At 41.2% G+C, this 15,428-nt stretch overlaps 2 pseudogenes; one reads left to right on the top strand and one right to left on the bottom strand.

Moving 5' to 3' along the window:
- LOC148508192 (5S ribosomal RNA) lies at window positions 1-118 on the bottom strand (annotated as a pseudogene).
- Window positions 119-1,496: 1,378 nt separating this feature from the next.
- Window positions 1,497-1,614, top strand: LOC148508191 (5S ribosomal RNA; annotated as a pseudogene).
- Window positions 1,615-15,428: the final 13,814 nt, after the last annotated feature.

The following is a 15,428-nucleotide window of genomic DNA, read 5'->3' as shown; positions in this document are numbered from 1 at the left end:
ATCCTACAGTACCTGGTCTTCCTAGACGGTCTCCCATACCAGTACTAACCAGGCTTTTACTGTTTCGCTTCCAAGATCAGATGGGTTTGGGCATAATCAGTAAAATATGACTGTAGGTTATTCAGTATCACTGAAAATAATTGGGGATCTGCCCTATGCACATGGTATAAACATGTTAGAAAATGTAGGACTGTTTACAACAGAAATGTCCAATTAATTGTTGGTAGATTTTCAAAAGAAGGAATGCAAAGGCATGCCTTGCTAGTGATGCACACAGTTCATAGTAGGTAGTATAAATAAAGGTAATGACAATGACATGAGTGTACAACACATGTGATAAAGTCCTAGATCAATTGATATTACACTGAATAAAGAAAATAAATAATAAATTAAATTTTTAAATTAGCCACAAGATAACTGAGAGCCGCACCTAGCTGTCTCTTAAGCTGCACATATGCACTCAACACAGAGGATACTCAATAAATATATAAGCACCCTTTATGTGCTAAGTGAAAACACTGTTAGATACTATATTTTGACTAGCCTAAATTGACATACCATCAGTTTGAATAGTGTAAAATTGATAAGTTTAGTGTCCCATATAAATCTCAACAATACACATCTATGTTTGAACAAGCAAACCAAAAGAAAACCAGCATGAAAAGAGAGGCATCAAGTATACATTTGTGTCAGTTAATCAGATACCAAAACTCAGCCTTAGTAAATAGTTTTAAACTGACCATATATAATATATAATAATAATAAGCTGTCAGTAAGTTGCAAACTGATCAGAAACAATAGGTGATCAGGCTTAATAATCAGCTATAGGCTGCCTAGACAAAATAAACCATCAGCGATGTCAGTATATATTAACAAAAGTTAAATCTTGATAGAAAGTTGTAAGCTGACCAAAAGGAATACATTATCAGCCTTAGTAGGCAGTTTTAAACTGACCATATATGATGATCTGTCAGCAATTTGCAGGCTAATCAAGAACAATAAGTTATCAGGCTTAATAAACAAGTGTGAAAGGTAAACACTATTGCACATTAATCATATATTATATACACAATACATTCAATATTTTTTCAGGGTGCACAATTACATGTATACATGATGCCTCTCTTTTCATGCTGGTTTTCTGTTGGTTTGCTTGTTCAAACATAGATGTGTATTGTTGAGATTTATGTGGGACACTAATCTTGTGGCTAATTTAAAAATTTAATTTATTATTTATTTTCTTTATTCAGTATAATGTCAATTGATCTAGGACTTTATCACATGTGTTGTACACTCATGTCATTGTCATTACCTTTATTTATACTACCTACTATGAACTGTGTGCATCACTAGCAAGGCATGCCTTTGCATTCCTTCTTTTGAAAATCTACCAACAATTAATTGGACATTTCTGTTGTAAACAGTCCTACATTTTCTAACAAGTTTATGCCATGTGCATAGGGCAGATCCCCAATTATTTTCAGTGATACTGAATAACCTACAGTCATATTTTACTGATTATGCCCAAACCCATCTGATCTTGGAAGCGAAACAGTAAAAGCCTGGTTAGTACTGGTATGGGAGACCGTCTAGGAAGACCAGGTACTGTAGGATAAAATAACTGCACTGTTTCAATGGGGCAAATAGGACGGCACATGGTGTATCCGTGGTACTCTCCTATTTCATTAAAGTATACTCACTGATACCGTATTTTTTCGTGTGGTATGTGAATTGCAGAAATTGTCTATTAAATATTTTCGCCAATTAATTTTGTGACTATTGGTACCTTCTAATATCATTTTAATATACTTATTAAAGGTTAATTTTTAATTTAATATCTTTGAATTTTTCTTCTAAGCGTGCCCCAACAAAAAGCCTTACTTTTCTCTTAGTTTTTTACTATATTCTGACTTAGGCTGTGGGAGCACCACCAACATGTATTTTATGATGATGAATATCTATAATTGCAATATGGTTGGTCACAATAATTCTTAATTCTTGGTTCTGTGCGGAATCTCTCCTTTTTCTATTTTATACAATATATTAGCTAGATAAAGTAGCTCAATATCTAAAGGAGCCTCATCTGCCCCAAAGACTATGTGGTCCTTATACTTATTTTTTATATTTTCATAAGGGACACAAGACAAAGCATAAAACTAATTCAGTAGACATGCCATGAAATGGTCTCTCACCTGTTTCCCCCAATGCACAGAAAAAGTTAAGGGAGCTATATATTCTCTGCTGTCCACCATTGTTTACAAGGGAGTCAAATCTTCTTATACTTAATCTGATTACAGCTAATATTTTCAATAGCATTAACCATTAGGTTTGTGTACCAGGCTGTCTTCAGTTCATAACGTAAAAATAAATCTGAATGGAGCAAAAAAATCACATTAAAAAAATGGGAATACATACGGTTTGTCAACAGTCAATATGGTGTCAAACTATATGTGCACAGGAGAACCATACTTGCCTACGCTCCCGGAAATCGAGGGAGGCTCCCGATTTTTTGGGTATCCCCCCACACCCCCGAAGGTGTAAGCAGATCTCCCGCACCCTGCCCACTGACTAGTAAAGTGGGCAGGATAGGAAAATTTTATGTGAATTCGCGGGTCTGCGAGGAGGGGGCGGGGCTAACTGGTACGGTTTCCTCGGTGACTTTTCTGGGAATATGGCGGGGCCTAATTACATCTACAGTCCAGCCCCACCCCCCATACCGAGCTACTCCTGGAAAAGATTATTACAATGTCGGGAAGTATGAGGAGAATGCCAATGTCATAATTCCAGGTACGGTTGTAATGTTAGTTGAAGCATTTTAACCGTGTCAGCAGTATAAATTTTAACATAATCGTCTCATGTTTAAATTTATACTGCTGATATGGTTAAATTGCTTTAGGCAAGGGCGTTTTAAGAGAGGAGGGGGCCCGTGTGCAGCCTTCGTTTGGGCCCCCTCCTCTCTGTCAGAACAGTAGAATCTGGCTTCATGTCTGAATCTACTGCGCATGCGCGGATCTCCAGGAAAATGGCGCCCATGCCATTTTCCCGGGGACATCTTTTCTGTATGCGTGAGTCACCAGGAATGCGTGCGTTGTAGCCCCCCCTTCCCAGGGGCCCCTGTGTACCGCACACTTTGCACCAATTATAAATACACCCCTGGCTTTAGGTGACATTGCAACCGTGTCAGCATTATGATGTCGACATTCTCTTGTCTACATATTGACTGTCGAAACACTATTTCCTTATTGTGGACCTGATTCAGATGTGGACACAAATGCCATCGCAGCTGCTATCTCTCATGGATTCGCAGTTGCGAAAGTATACTAATGCGCCACTGGCTATGCAGTGCTTAGAGACACCCACTGAAAGCACCTCACATTCGCCGCTCACGCACAAAACCGTAAATATTCATCGCAATCAGGCAGCCATCAGCCTTCTGGGTAAATGTAAGCTGTCGCAGACATAGCGGGTATGCATAGGGCTCTCCTGCTGCGAGCATGAACATAGTGGCTAATTTATGGATGCTCAAAAAACAGTGTTTAAACAGTCTGACATGCCTGCATTTTTCTAACCAACCCCCCCCCCCGTTACCTCCCCAAACGCTAACTACCTGTCACTCATTTTATGTATGAGCTTAATTGCAAATCAATTGTTGTGCTGGCGCAGAGCGGATTACACGGATGTGTAATGGCTAACAAATGTGTGTGAATATCAGCATTGCGTCCACATCTGAATTATGTTCTATGTACCCTACCAGGTATCCTGGCTATGGCACAGTAAAGACAACTGAACAGAAGTCAACTGCAAGCCTGGCAGCATTGTGTGCATGAAATAAATGCAGATATTCGACAAATATGCATGCATCTATGCGGCCACACTTCCCTTATCAATCCACTTACAGAAGTAGCTGTCATCATTATCAGATAGATCACTGTGTTGTGTATGCACAAATCTGAATAGCCCACAATCTACCCTCAGAACATTTATCTTACATGCAAACGCCTAGTTGGCGATCAGTTACACCCATTTAGCCACAAGTGGAAATGCAAATGATGGCTATACTCTCCTCCTCCATACCCTTCACACCTTAGGCATCTCTAACACCGTCCATGTCTGGCTCACCTCTTACCTCACCAACCACTCCTTCTCTGTGTCTGCCTCTGGCTCCACCTCCCCCCTTCCCGTTAGTGTCCCACAGGGTTCTGTCCTGGGCCTGCTGCTCTTCTCCCTGTACACCTCTACACTAGTGGAACTCATCTGCTCCTGCGATTTCCAATACCACCTCTATGCCGATGACACGCAACTATACCTCTCCTCTCCTGAACTCTCCACTTCTGTCCTTTCTCAGGTATCCAGCTGCCTCTCCGCCATCTCTTCCTGGATGTCCGAGCGCTCTCTGAAGCTCAACATGGTCAAAACCGAACTCATAATTTTTCCCCCTAATAGAGTCTCCACTCCAACCAATCTCGCTATCACTGTTGACAACACCATCATCTCCCCTGTCCCCCAACTTTGCTGTTTGGGTGTCACCCTTGACTCCACCCTTTCCTTCAACCCCCATATTCAATCTCTGGCTCAATCCTGTCGGTTCCAGCTACGCAACATCGCTCGCATTAGGCATTTCCTCTCCCAGAATGCTACCAAACTGATTATTCATTCACTAATCATTTCTCGGCTTGGCTACTGCAACCTTCTCCTTACTGGCCTCCCACATTGCCATCTTTCCCCCCTCCAGTCTGTTCTTAATACTGCAGCTAGACTTATCTTCCTCTCCCGCCGTTCCACTTCTGCTGCTCCCCTCTGCCAAAACCTGCACTGACTCCCATTCCCCCACAGAATCCTCTTCAAACTCCTCACCTTCACAAACAAGGCCCTCTCTAACTCTACTGCTCCCTACATCTCCTTATATACTCCCTCCCGCTCACTCCGGTCTGCCAATGACTGTTACCTCTCCTCCACCCTGGTTACTTCATCTCATGCTCGTATCCAATTTTGTGTCTGTGCAGCCCCCCTCCACTGGAATGAGCTCCCTCGCTCGATCACATTCTCCCCGACCTTGCAGAGCTTCAAATGTGCACTGAAAACCCACCTGTTCATCAAAGCATACCCTTCCATCACATAACCATGTTCCCAGGTCTCTGTCCCTCCCGCCTCAGCCATTTCTATCTTGCTTACTTCCTGCACTCAGGTCCCCCTCTACACACTCATGCCTCATGTCATCTGTCCGTCTCCCCTCTCCTCTAGAGTGTAAGCTCCTAAGAGCAGGGTCCTCCTCCCCACTGTCTCACAGCCTTCTTCTCTAGCACTTCTATGACAGCCTTCACCTTCAGAGTTTTACTGTGTATGGAGAATTGTGTTGCTAATTGTTACTCGTGTTCTGTTTATATTTTGGTTACTGTATTGTAATGTAATGTTCTGTGTATCCTTTACTGTATGTATGGCACTGCGGACCGCTTGTGGCACCCTATAAATAAAATGTAATAATAATAATAATATGACTCTGAATCACCTGTCAAGGCACGGATGTCTGCGCAGCTCCATTTTGTAAATATATTAGAACATGTTGAAGAATGGTCCTTTTGGGATGTATTTGGTTTAGAGATGTGCTCCTTCGTGTTTTGCTTTTGGATCTGTAATTTTTCTAAAAAAAAATAATCACAAAAACAGCTGAAATCACATAATTTGTGCCTGTTTTTGTCCCTACAGTATTATTAACCTCAATAACATTTATTTCCAGTCAATTTTAACCACCTCACAGCTCACAACATTGATTTCATCCAGTTTAGGCCAAAAGGTTGCATCGAACTAGCTGGCAGACTAAGCTAAGTGACAGCAGTGGGTGGCACTAACATGTTGCAGTTTGGCTTCCAACATGGCACAGAGTGGCACTGCAGTGGTAGACAGAATGGCAGTTTAATAAACTATACAACCCCATAGCAAGCTTAAAAACCAAGAATGTTTTCATTAATAAAGAACTAGGTCAGAGGCCCAAGGGAGTTGGAATATGTTTACGGAATGAAGACAAGGAACGGACGGAAGGATTGATTAGTTTATAAAAAAAATTTTTTTTTAAAAAGTTTTTATTGAAAGTTCTTAAAATATACAAAATAAAATCAGGGTCAGTAGTTATCAATAACAATGGACCAAAGAAAGGTGTATAACCATAGAAACAGACATATGGTATGATGAATCATAGGCAGGGAACAAGGGGGTAGCCATATACATAAGAAAAAACAGTAGTCCATATTATTAGTAATACAATAGTAAGTTGAGACAAAGATGTACATCCAGATATACATGTAAAATAGCGTAACAAGAAACTTTTTAAAATTTTCAATCTATCCAAAACTAGACGGTATAATAAGCAAAGAGTCATGGGGAGAGGGGAACAAAGAAGGAGGAGATCAGAGCCAAACAAATATGGTCTCAGTGATAAATGTCATAGGTTGTATAACATATATAGAAACAGGTAAAACATTACATATAAGGAATGGTAAAGAGTAGAGTGTCAGCTGTGACCGAGAAGCCTGGGTAGAGTAAAACAAATTCTCCTAGGAGACACTCAAACATCCTGGTGTAAATAAGCATACAAAGCAGCAAGTAAAATAAAAATAAATAAATTGGGGACATAAACACTAGTAGCACAATAGCAAACATGGCATGAGAAAGGAAAGGGGTCAGAAAAAGATCATACAGTCTAATAACGCACAATACAGATTGTAAATGACAGAATGAGCCAGGAGACAACAGTATTAGACATATTTACAATGACAACTGTTATAGGTTGTGAGACTTATTGTATGTGGTAACAAAAAGGGGTTAGACACAGTAAGAAGTCTGAAGAGTGCAACGTGAATCATGGTTTTAATGTGGCCCGGGTGAAGTCAAATAAGTTGTCCTAAGTACAACTCATAGATCAGAAACACAGTCGTCAGATGCGCTCATATAAACATAGATTGAATTAGAGGTCCATATAAATACTTTATAGGATAGAAGGACAAGTTCCTGGTCATAAATTTTCTCCTTCTTGCTTTTATCAGTGATTTTCGTCTGATCCCCCGATATACATAAAAAAGGGGATATAGAGAAAAGACACAATAGTGTAGTATGTTCTTATCAAAGTCTCTGTTTAGATCTGTGGTTGTACCATACTCACATCTCTGTGGTATGTGTTCCGCCCTTAAAGGTTTCTTTTCTTGTTCCCTTCTTGTTCCTTCTGTTGTTAAGGTATTTTGTTGTACTTCCAATGTGAGCCCGACACCAGGAATAAAAAAAATATAAAAACACAAAATGTGTAGCATGTTCTTTAGCCTGTCTGATGTAAATTACTTCCCACAAGGGGAGCCCAATATAAATGGTCTTATTCTTCTACCCCTGATAAGTCTCTTAAAAGCGGCGTACCCTACTCACGTAGTAGTGATTCCTGACTCCTATAAAGGTTTCTTGTAACACCTCAACACTGTGGCCAATTAATCCTCCTCCCTCGGAAGGTATATCCCAAGTGGCGTACACTACTCACGTAGTGTTGCCGCTTATTCCTCCTATAATGGTTTATTTCAAGTTTGATGGTCAACACCACAACACTGTGGCTAATTTACCTCCCACACCTCACCCAATGGTTTGAATGGTGAAGAAAGAAGGGCGTACCCAAATTACAGCGTCCTGTGTGGAGTAGATCCTGTAGCAGTTTCTTTATAAAGGAGTTCTTCTGATGTGCCGTTCCTTCTTAATCTACAACCAACTTGCAGTATATACAAAATAAGAAGGAAAAGGGAATCCCATCAGAGAGTCTCTATAGAACTGATCTATCTGAAGTGTACAAATATTATCGAATTGAGCAAAAATGGCAAAAAACAAGAGATATGGTAAGAACTTACCTATGTTATCTCTGTTTCTACGAAGTCCATAGGGTCCACAGGGTTGACCTTGGGGTATAGCTGGATCTGGATTCACGGGCACCACGCAGTTATACCGTTGCTGCTCCCAGGATGCACTTAGGTCCGTCCTCCTCTATACCCCGCCCCCGAGCCACAGCATCTCAGTTGGTAAGCAGCCAAGGCCGGAGGAGGAGACTAAACAGAGAGAAGGAAGACTAGAACACACAAAAAAACAAACTCACAGAAATGGGAGACGGAAAACCGGTGACCAGCCACACAGCCCATATGAAGCCAAGTGCGTCAGGGTGGGTGCCCTGTGGACCCTATGGACTTCGTAGAAACAGAGATAACATAGGTAAGTTTCTTGTTTTCTACTTCAGGGTCCATAGGGGGTCCACAGGGTTGACCTTGGGGATGTCCCAAAGCAGTACAACTAAGGGCGAGGATGCTCCTGTGCTGAAAGGAGAACCCGGCGCCCAAAGGATGCATCCTGAGAGGCGAAGGTGTTAAACGCATAAAACCTCAAAAACATCTGAATTGAAGACCAAGTGGCTGCCTTACAAAGCTGAACAGCAGAGGCGCCACGTCTAGCAGCCCAAGAGGGACCCACAGAACGAGTGGAATGAGCCTTAACCGAGGTTGGCACAGGTAAACCCTCCTGTGCATAAGCCTCACAAATAATGGAACAAAGCCAACGGGCTAACATTTGTTTGTTGGCAGGCCAACCCCTCTTGTGAAAACCAAAGAGGACAAACAATGAATCAGACTTCCTAACAGAAGCAGTCCGGTCCACATAGATTCTAAATGCCCGGACTACATCTAAGGAAGCCTCACCAGCGGAAAGATCAGGTTACTGAAAAGCTGGCACAACAAGTTCCTGATTGATGTGGAACTTCGAAACCACTTTAGGCAAAAACTCAGGACGAGTGCGGAGCACCGCTCTGTCCTGGTGAAAAATCAGAAAAGGAGAGCGACAGGAAAGCACCCCAAATTCTGACACCATCCTGGCAGAAGCAATTGCCAGGAGAAAAACGGTCTTAAACATTAACCACTTGAGTTCCACTGACTCAAGAGGCTCAAAAGGAGGACCCTGAAGGACCCGTAGCACCACCGCCAAGTCCCAAAGAGCCACAGGAGGCACTAAGGGAAGCTGGATTCGGAGAACACCTTGGAAAAAGGTGTGAACATCTGGCAGTTTAGCAATCCATCGTTGGAACCACACGGACAAAGCAGACACATGAACCTTCAGAGAGGCAAGGCGTAAGCTGAGGTCCAAACCTGATTGAAGAAATTCCAAGATTCTAGAAACTCGGAACACCTGAGGATCATAGCTTCTGGACTCACACCACTGAAAGTAAGTGCACCACATCCTGTGGTAAATCCGTGTGGAAGCAGGCTTGCGTGTCCTGAGCATGGTACCAATAACCGAACCCGAGAAGCCCCGACACCTCAAGATGGCTGTCTGAAGAGCCATGCCGTCAAAGCCAGCCGACCCAGATCTGGGTAAAGGCATGGCCCTTGAGACAATAGGTCCTGATGCTGAGGAAGAAGGTACGGAGCGTCGATGGAGAGGCTCCTCAGATCGGAGTACCAAGGACGTCTGGGCCACACCGGAGCCACCAGCACGAGCGTGCTGCTGTCCTGCTTGAATTTCTGCAGGACCCGAGGAAGCAGGGATATCGTAGAAAACAGATACGCCAGGTGAAACGTCCATTTCACAGACAGCGTGTCCACCAGACATGCGCCTGCGTCTCTTGTCCTTGACCCGTAAGCGGGCAACTTGTGATTGTGATGGGAGGCCATCAAGTCAAGCTCCGGCAGCCCCCATCTGTCCATGAGTAGCTGAAACACCTCTGGGTGAAGCGACCATTCCCCGGGATGCACGTCGTGATGGCTGAGGAAGTCCGCCTCCCAATTGAGGACTCCGGGGATGAAGACTGCCAAGATCGCTGGAATGTGGCACTCCACCCAAGAAAGGATGCGAGACACCTCCGACATCGCAGCCCGACTGCGAGTTCCTCCTTGGTGGTTGATATATGCCACCATTGTAGCGTTGTCGGACTGCACCTGAACCGCCCTTCTGTGAAGAGCGGGGCCGGACGACTGCAGGGCCCTGTATACCGCCCGCAGTTCCAGGATGTTGATGGGGAGAAGTGCTTCTTCCGCAGACCAACGACCCTGAAGTGACAATGAGCCGGTCACTGCCCCCCAACCCCGGAGACTGGCATCCGTTGTGATCAGGACCTAGTCCGGGATCCAAAAGGGGCACCCCTCGACCAGATGAGCTGTCTGAAGCCACCAAGCCAAAGACTGCCGAACCTCCGGGGACAACACCAGCATCTGAGAGTGGATCCGGTGAGGTAACCCGTTCCATTCCGATAGAATCAGCCCCTGCAGGGGCCGTGAATGGAACTGGGCAGATTACACCATGTCGAATGTCGACACCATGGACCCCAGAACTCTCATAGCCGAATGGACCGACAGGCGGCAACTGCTCAGGCAACTCTGTATCCGCAGCTGTAGGGAGTAGACCTTCTCCGGAGTCAGGAAGATCCTTTGCTGATGAGAATCCAGCAGGGCTCCCAAATGAACCATCCGCTGTGATGGAATCAGGGAGGACTTTTTCCAATTTATCAACCACCCGTGCGCTTGCAGGCAAGCGATTGTCAGGTGGAGATGTTGAAGCAGTACCTCCGGGGAGCTTTTTCAGCAACAGGAGGTCGTCCAGATACAGCAGCAGCCGTACATTCTGGTTCCGAAGATGTGCGGCCATGACTGCCATAACCTTTGTGAATACCCTCGGTGCCGTGGAGAGGCCAAAGGGTAGCGCCCGGAACTGATAATAATGCTGAAGGATAGCGAACCTCAGATACCTCTGGTGCGAAGGTGCTATCGGAACATGGAGGTAGGCGTCCTGGATATCCAGGGACACCATGTAATCCCCAGGTTCCATCGCCAGAATGATGGAACGTAATGTTTCCATCCTGAATTTGGGAACTGAGGAATTTGTTCAGAGACTTCAAATTGAGGATAGGGCGATGAGAACCATTGGGTTTCTGCACCAGAAACAGAGTAGAATAGTACCCCGTCCCTCATTGTGATTGAGGAACGGGAACAATGACCCCTGCTTTCAGCAAGGACTCTATAGCCTCCTGAATCTGTAAAGCCTTGGTTTTGTCCTGAGAAGGACTCGTGCAGAAAAACTGGTGGGGCGGTCTGTGCCGAAAAGACAGGGCGTACCCCTGGGAGACCACTTCTCGAACCCAGGCATCCATGGTGGTATTGTGCCAGCACTGGGCAAATTGAAGAAGTCGGCCTCCCACTCTGCAGGCCCCCAGAGGGAGGCCCGTCCCATCAGGCAGAAGGTTTATCTTCCTGCTTGGAAGAAGGGCGCCTGGCACTTCAGGCCTGCTTTTTGGGCTTAGAGGCGGTCTTGGTCGCCGACTGCTTCGGGAAGGACTGACCTTTGGCCTTGAACCCGAAAGGACCAAACGGCGGAGCTCCGTACTTTGGCCGATGCTGAAGCCGAAGGGAGGAAGGCTGATTTAGACTTAGCCAGAGTATCCACTATATTGTCCAAGTCTGGACCAAAAAGCAACTCTCCATTAAAAGGTAAAGCCTCCAGGACCTTTTCGGAGTCTGCGTCAGCTCTCCAGGACCGCAGCCACAAGGACCGACGTGCCGACACAGCTGGAGCCTCATAAATTCCATTCATCTTTTTTATATTTTTTATAGATAGGTATTCAATTACCTCAACTGTAAATTTTCATATATTTCCTTTCAAATTTTTTTTAATGAGGGTGCTACCATGATGCTATAAACCATAGATAATTTTATTCAAGAAGAAAGAAAGCATCCTATATGGTGCACTCTGAACCAACTAATTCTAAAACTTATACTTTTATTGATATGTAGTAAAATATCAAATGAGAATCGGTGAAATATTAAAAGTCAATAGGTGAAAAGAAGAAATTAAAAAATGTGTTTAAAATATAACGGCTGCTATTTAATATGTGAATCTACCTCATCTATTGTTCTAGGCTCAAGTGCTCTATTAATTGCACTGATAATGGAAATATTAAGTTATACTGATGGTTGAAATGTTGGATTCATTAACATATGTAAGGTAACTAATTGGTGGCTGATATCCTGTGAGTTGTGATCTAATGTATATGTTTTTATATTATCACGACCAGGAAAATCCTCTTCATATGTTTCACCTTCTATACAGTCCACTATTTTTGCTCTTATGATTTATATACATATATCACGATATAATCTCTGCCTCAATCCCTACTTGTATCCTAATCTGGGAGACAGTATTCTGCAGTATAAGAAATAGTTAATCTGCTACTGTTCCTATATTGCAATAAATATAGTGGAACACTCTGACTTTAGACAGTTGATTTAATTAATAATGGGTTTTTATTATTAAACCAGTAATGATCTCTGTTCATATAGAGTTCTGGGAGACAAATAAGTATTCCGATTAAAGGCTTCAATTTTCTGATATATTAGGCAGCTCATCAGCTGCTTTTCCCTATTTTTAACTGTTGCCTGTCACAGTGAATAAGTTCTTGGCTATTATTAGGACACAAAACATATGGACATTGGATGCAATTGTAGGGAAATACAATCAATATCCCGCTTACAGCCTCTTGTTTATTAATATAATGCTGTTACTCAGCGCTTGTTCCTCGATTCATTAATCAGCAGAACACCAAATTATAACATATAATGGGGAAGCAGGATTTATATCCCGCTCACTATCTCTGATATAATAATGCACCGCTGCTCACTGGATAATCTCCTATTGTGGCTGATAATTAAAACGGCAGTAAGCCCCAAGTTATAACACCTATCTAGACGGCAGGGTAAGGTATCCCGCTCGCTGCCTGTGTTCTACTGATATGAAATCACGCTGCTCGGCGGTTCTCTTATATTGAATATTCCTCGTCACAGCTACGTATCTAGATGGCAGGCTAAGGTATCCTGCTCACTGCCTGTGTTCTACTAATAAGAAATCACGCTGCTCGGCAGTTATCTTATATTAACCATTCACCGTCACTGCCATGAACACCAAGTTGTTACAATAGTTTCAATACCGTGTTTCCCCGATAATAAGACACTGTCTTATTTTGTTTTTTGTTAAAAAAAACACCATAGGGCTTATTTTCGGGATAGGTCTTATATTAATTAATATCGACAGCAGTGCCCCTTATGCAGGCCCCCTTGTAGAAGTCCCCCTTATGCATGCCCCCCCCTTGCAGGCCCCCTTGTAGAAGTGCCGCTTATGCAGACCCCCCAGTAGAGGGGTCTCTGCAGCGTTCCCAGCTCAAAATGAGTTCAGGTAGGTCTTATTTTCGGGGTAGGGCTTAATTTGGACCTGGTTACAAAATTAAGGGTAGGTCTTATTTTTGGGGTAGGTCTTATTATCGGGGAAACACGGTAGTACACACTTCAACACTTTCAGTATTAAATTCAATATTGTACAGTAGAAAATCACATTATTTATAGCAGCCGTTAAGACGCCAACGGCCGTTTCACCATAGGCTTTCTCAAGGCTCTAACCCAAACCTATACTTCCGCTACCTTTTATTCCCTGCAGTTTATTCTTATTGGATAAGAGTTCTGTCAATCATGTATGTTGACAGTTATGTCTCAAAAACATGGCTTCACTACTAAATAGAATAGTGGTTAGATTTCTACTCATCTCTATTAATTAACGTTATTATTATTTTCATTCTATATTATTTTATTATCCAAAAATCCATTTTTATTTTTATAAGCCTCATTAGTTTATCTTATTTCATTATTTATTTATTACATTCAGATTTATATATATATATATATATATAAATATATACCTTATATTTATTCCAGTGAAACATCTACAACACATACATATGAATTATAATATTATTAAAATACATTTAAACTAAGTGTATATTTGAATAAAATATTTGCTTTATTTGTAATATAGCTGTGTCTCTCATAATATTTCAATAAATTAACGTGTATAAAGTGAACTATGTGAGAAAAAAAATAATTTAAACTCTATTAAATAATATTAATTAGTGTTTTTACTTATTTGTGTGTATCAGTGAATCAATAATGTGTAACTCATTATATAATAACATTAGTATATATATTTAATTAATTCGTGTAACATTAAATAAAAAAATAATAATAAAATAAATAAATAAAAGAAAATAAAAGAAAAATTAAAAATAAAATAAAAATGGTGATTATAGAAAAAATAAGTGCAAAATCTAATAGTGTTAGTATAAAAGCTGCATTACGTGAAAATTGATAATCATATTATTGTGTCATAAATAAATTAAAAAGTAAAGGGACAAGGTGAACTAAAATACAATAAAATAATGAAAATAAAATAAGTATTAATATTAGAGATAGATATAATGATAAAAATAAAATAAGTATAAAATATATATATATACTGTTAGTACTATTATCTAGTCATATTCCCAAACAATAGTATATAGAATATATATTGTATGAACTTAATCTTATAGTATATATATTTCAGCATTAATCATATATATATATATATATATATATATATAAAACAGAGTATCCCTATCTTATACCATATAATAATTATTATTGTTATTCATATTAATAAAACGTTCTTCAAATAAACAATATTTGCTATATAATGATCTCTAATAATAGTATTATATATAGTAGATGTTACGATTAATTATAATAATGATGATAATGTCCTATTTAGTGCTGGTATCTTGTGGATTGGATAATTTTATAGATAAGCTGAGAATTGATTAAATTAATTAATCCCTTGGGAATCAACACTATCTAGGAGGAATATCCATTTGGTTTCCTTTTTCAGTAGTTCCTTCATGAAGTCTCCTCCTCTGATTCCTAGATGTATTCGTTCTAGACCAAAGGCCTTCAGTTTTTTCGGATTTCCCTGATGATTTTGTAAAAAGTGACGAGCCACACTAGTTAATTTTTTAAATTTCAGTACGTCAGATGATGCATTTTTGATATTCCTTGTGTGTTCCATGATTCTCGCTCTTAGTTGTCTGCTTGTCAAGCCCACATATTTCTTCCCACATAGACAGATAAGACAATATATTTTAAACACATTTTTTCATTTCTTCTTTTCACCTATTGAATTTTAATATTTCACCGATTCTCATTTGATATTTTACTACATATCAATAAAAGTATAAGTTTTAGAATTAGTTGGTTCAGAGTGCACCATATAGGATGCTTTCTTTCTTCTTGAATAAAATTCTCTTATTTATATGTCTAAAGTCAAAAGTAGGGGAGGAATAATGCGGGCAAGATGAAAAAAATTACACCTACCTCAAATGTATATACCAGTGTCGGAATCCCCGCAAGAAGGTCACCTTCCAGGCCAACACATTTCGAGACTTAGGTCTCTTTTTCAAGACATCATTTTTTTCATCTTGGCCGCATGGGAACCGGACTCATTTAGTCACACACCTATTTGCCTCTATGTTATCACAGTTCAGGTAACCCCCTGAGAATGTGTTTGGATATCAT

Source organism: Taudactylus pleione, unplaced genomic scaffold (genome assembly GCF_031769625.1).
Source record: "Taudactylus pleione unplaced genomic scaffold, aTauple2 ptg000374l, whole genome shotgun sequence".
NCBI classification, from domain to species: domain Eukaryota; kingdom Metazoa; phylum Chordata; class Amphibia; order Anura; family Myobatrachidae; genus Taudactylus; species Taudactylus pleione.
The sequence above is the reverse complement of the archived record's forward strand: the minus strand, read 5'-3'. Positions and strand labels throughout refer to the sequence as shown.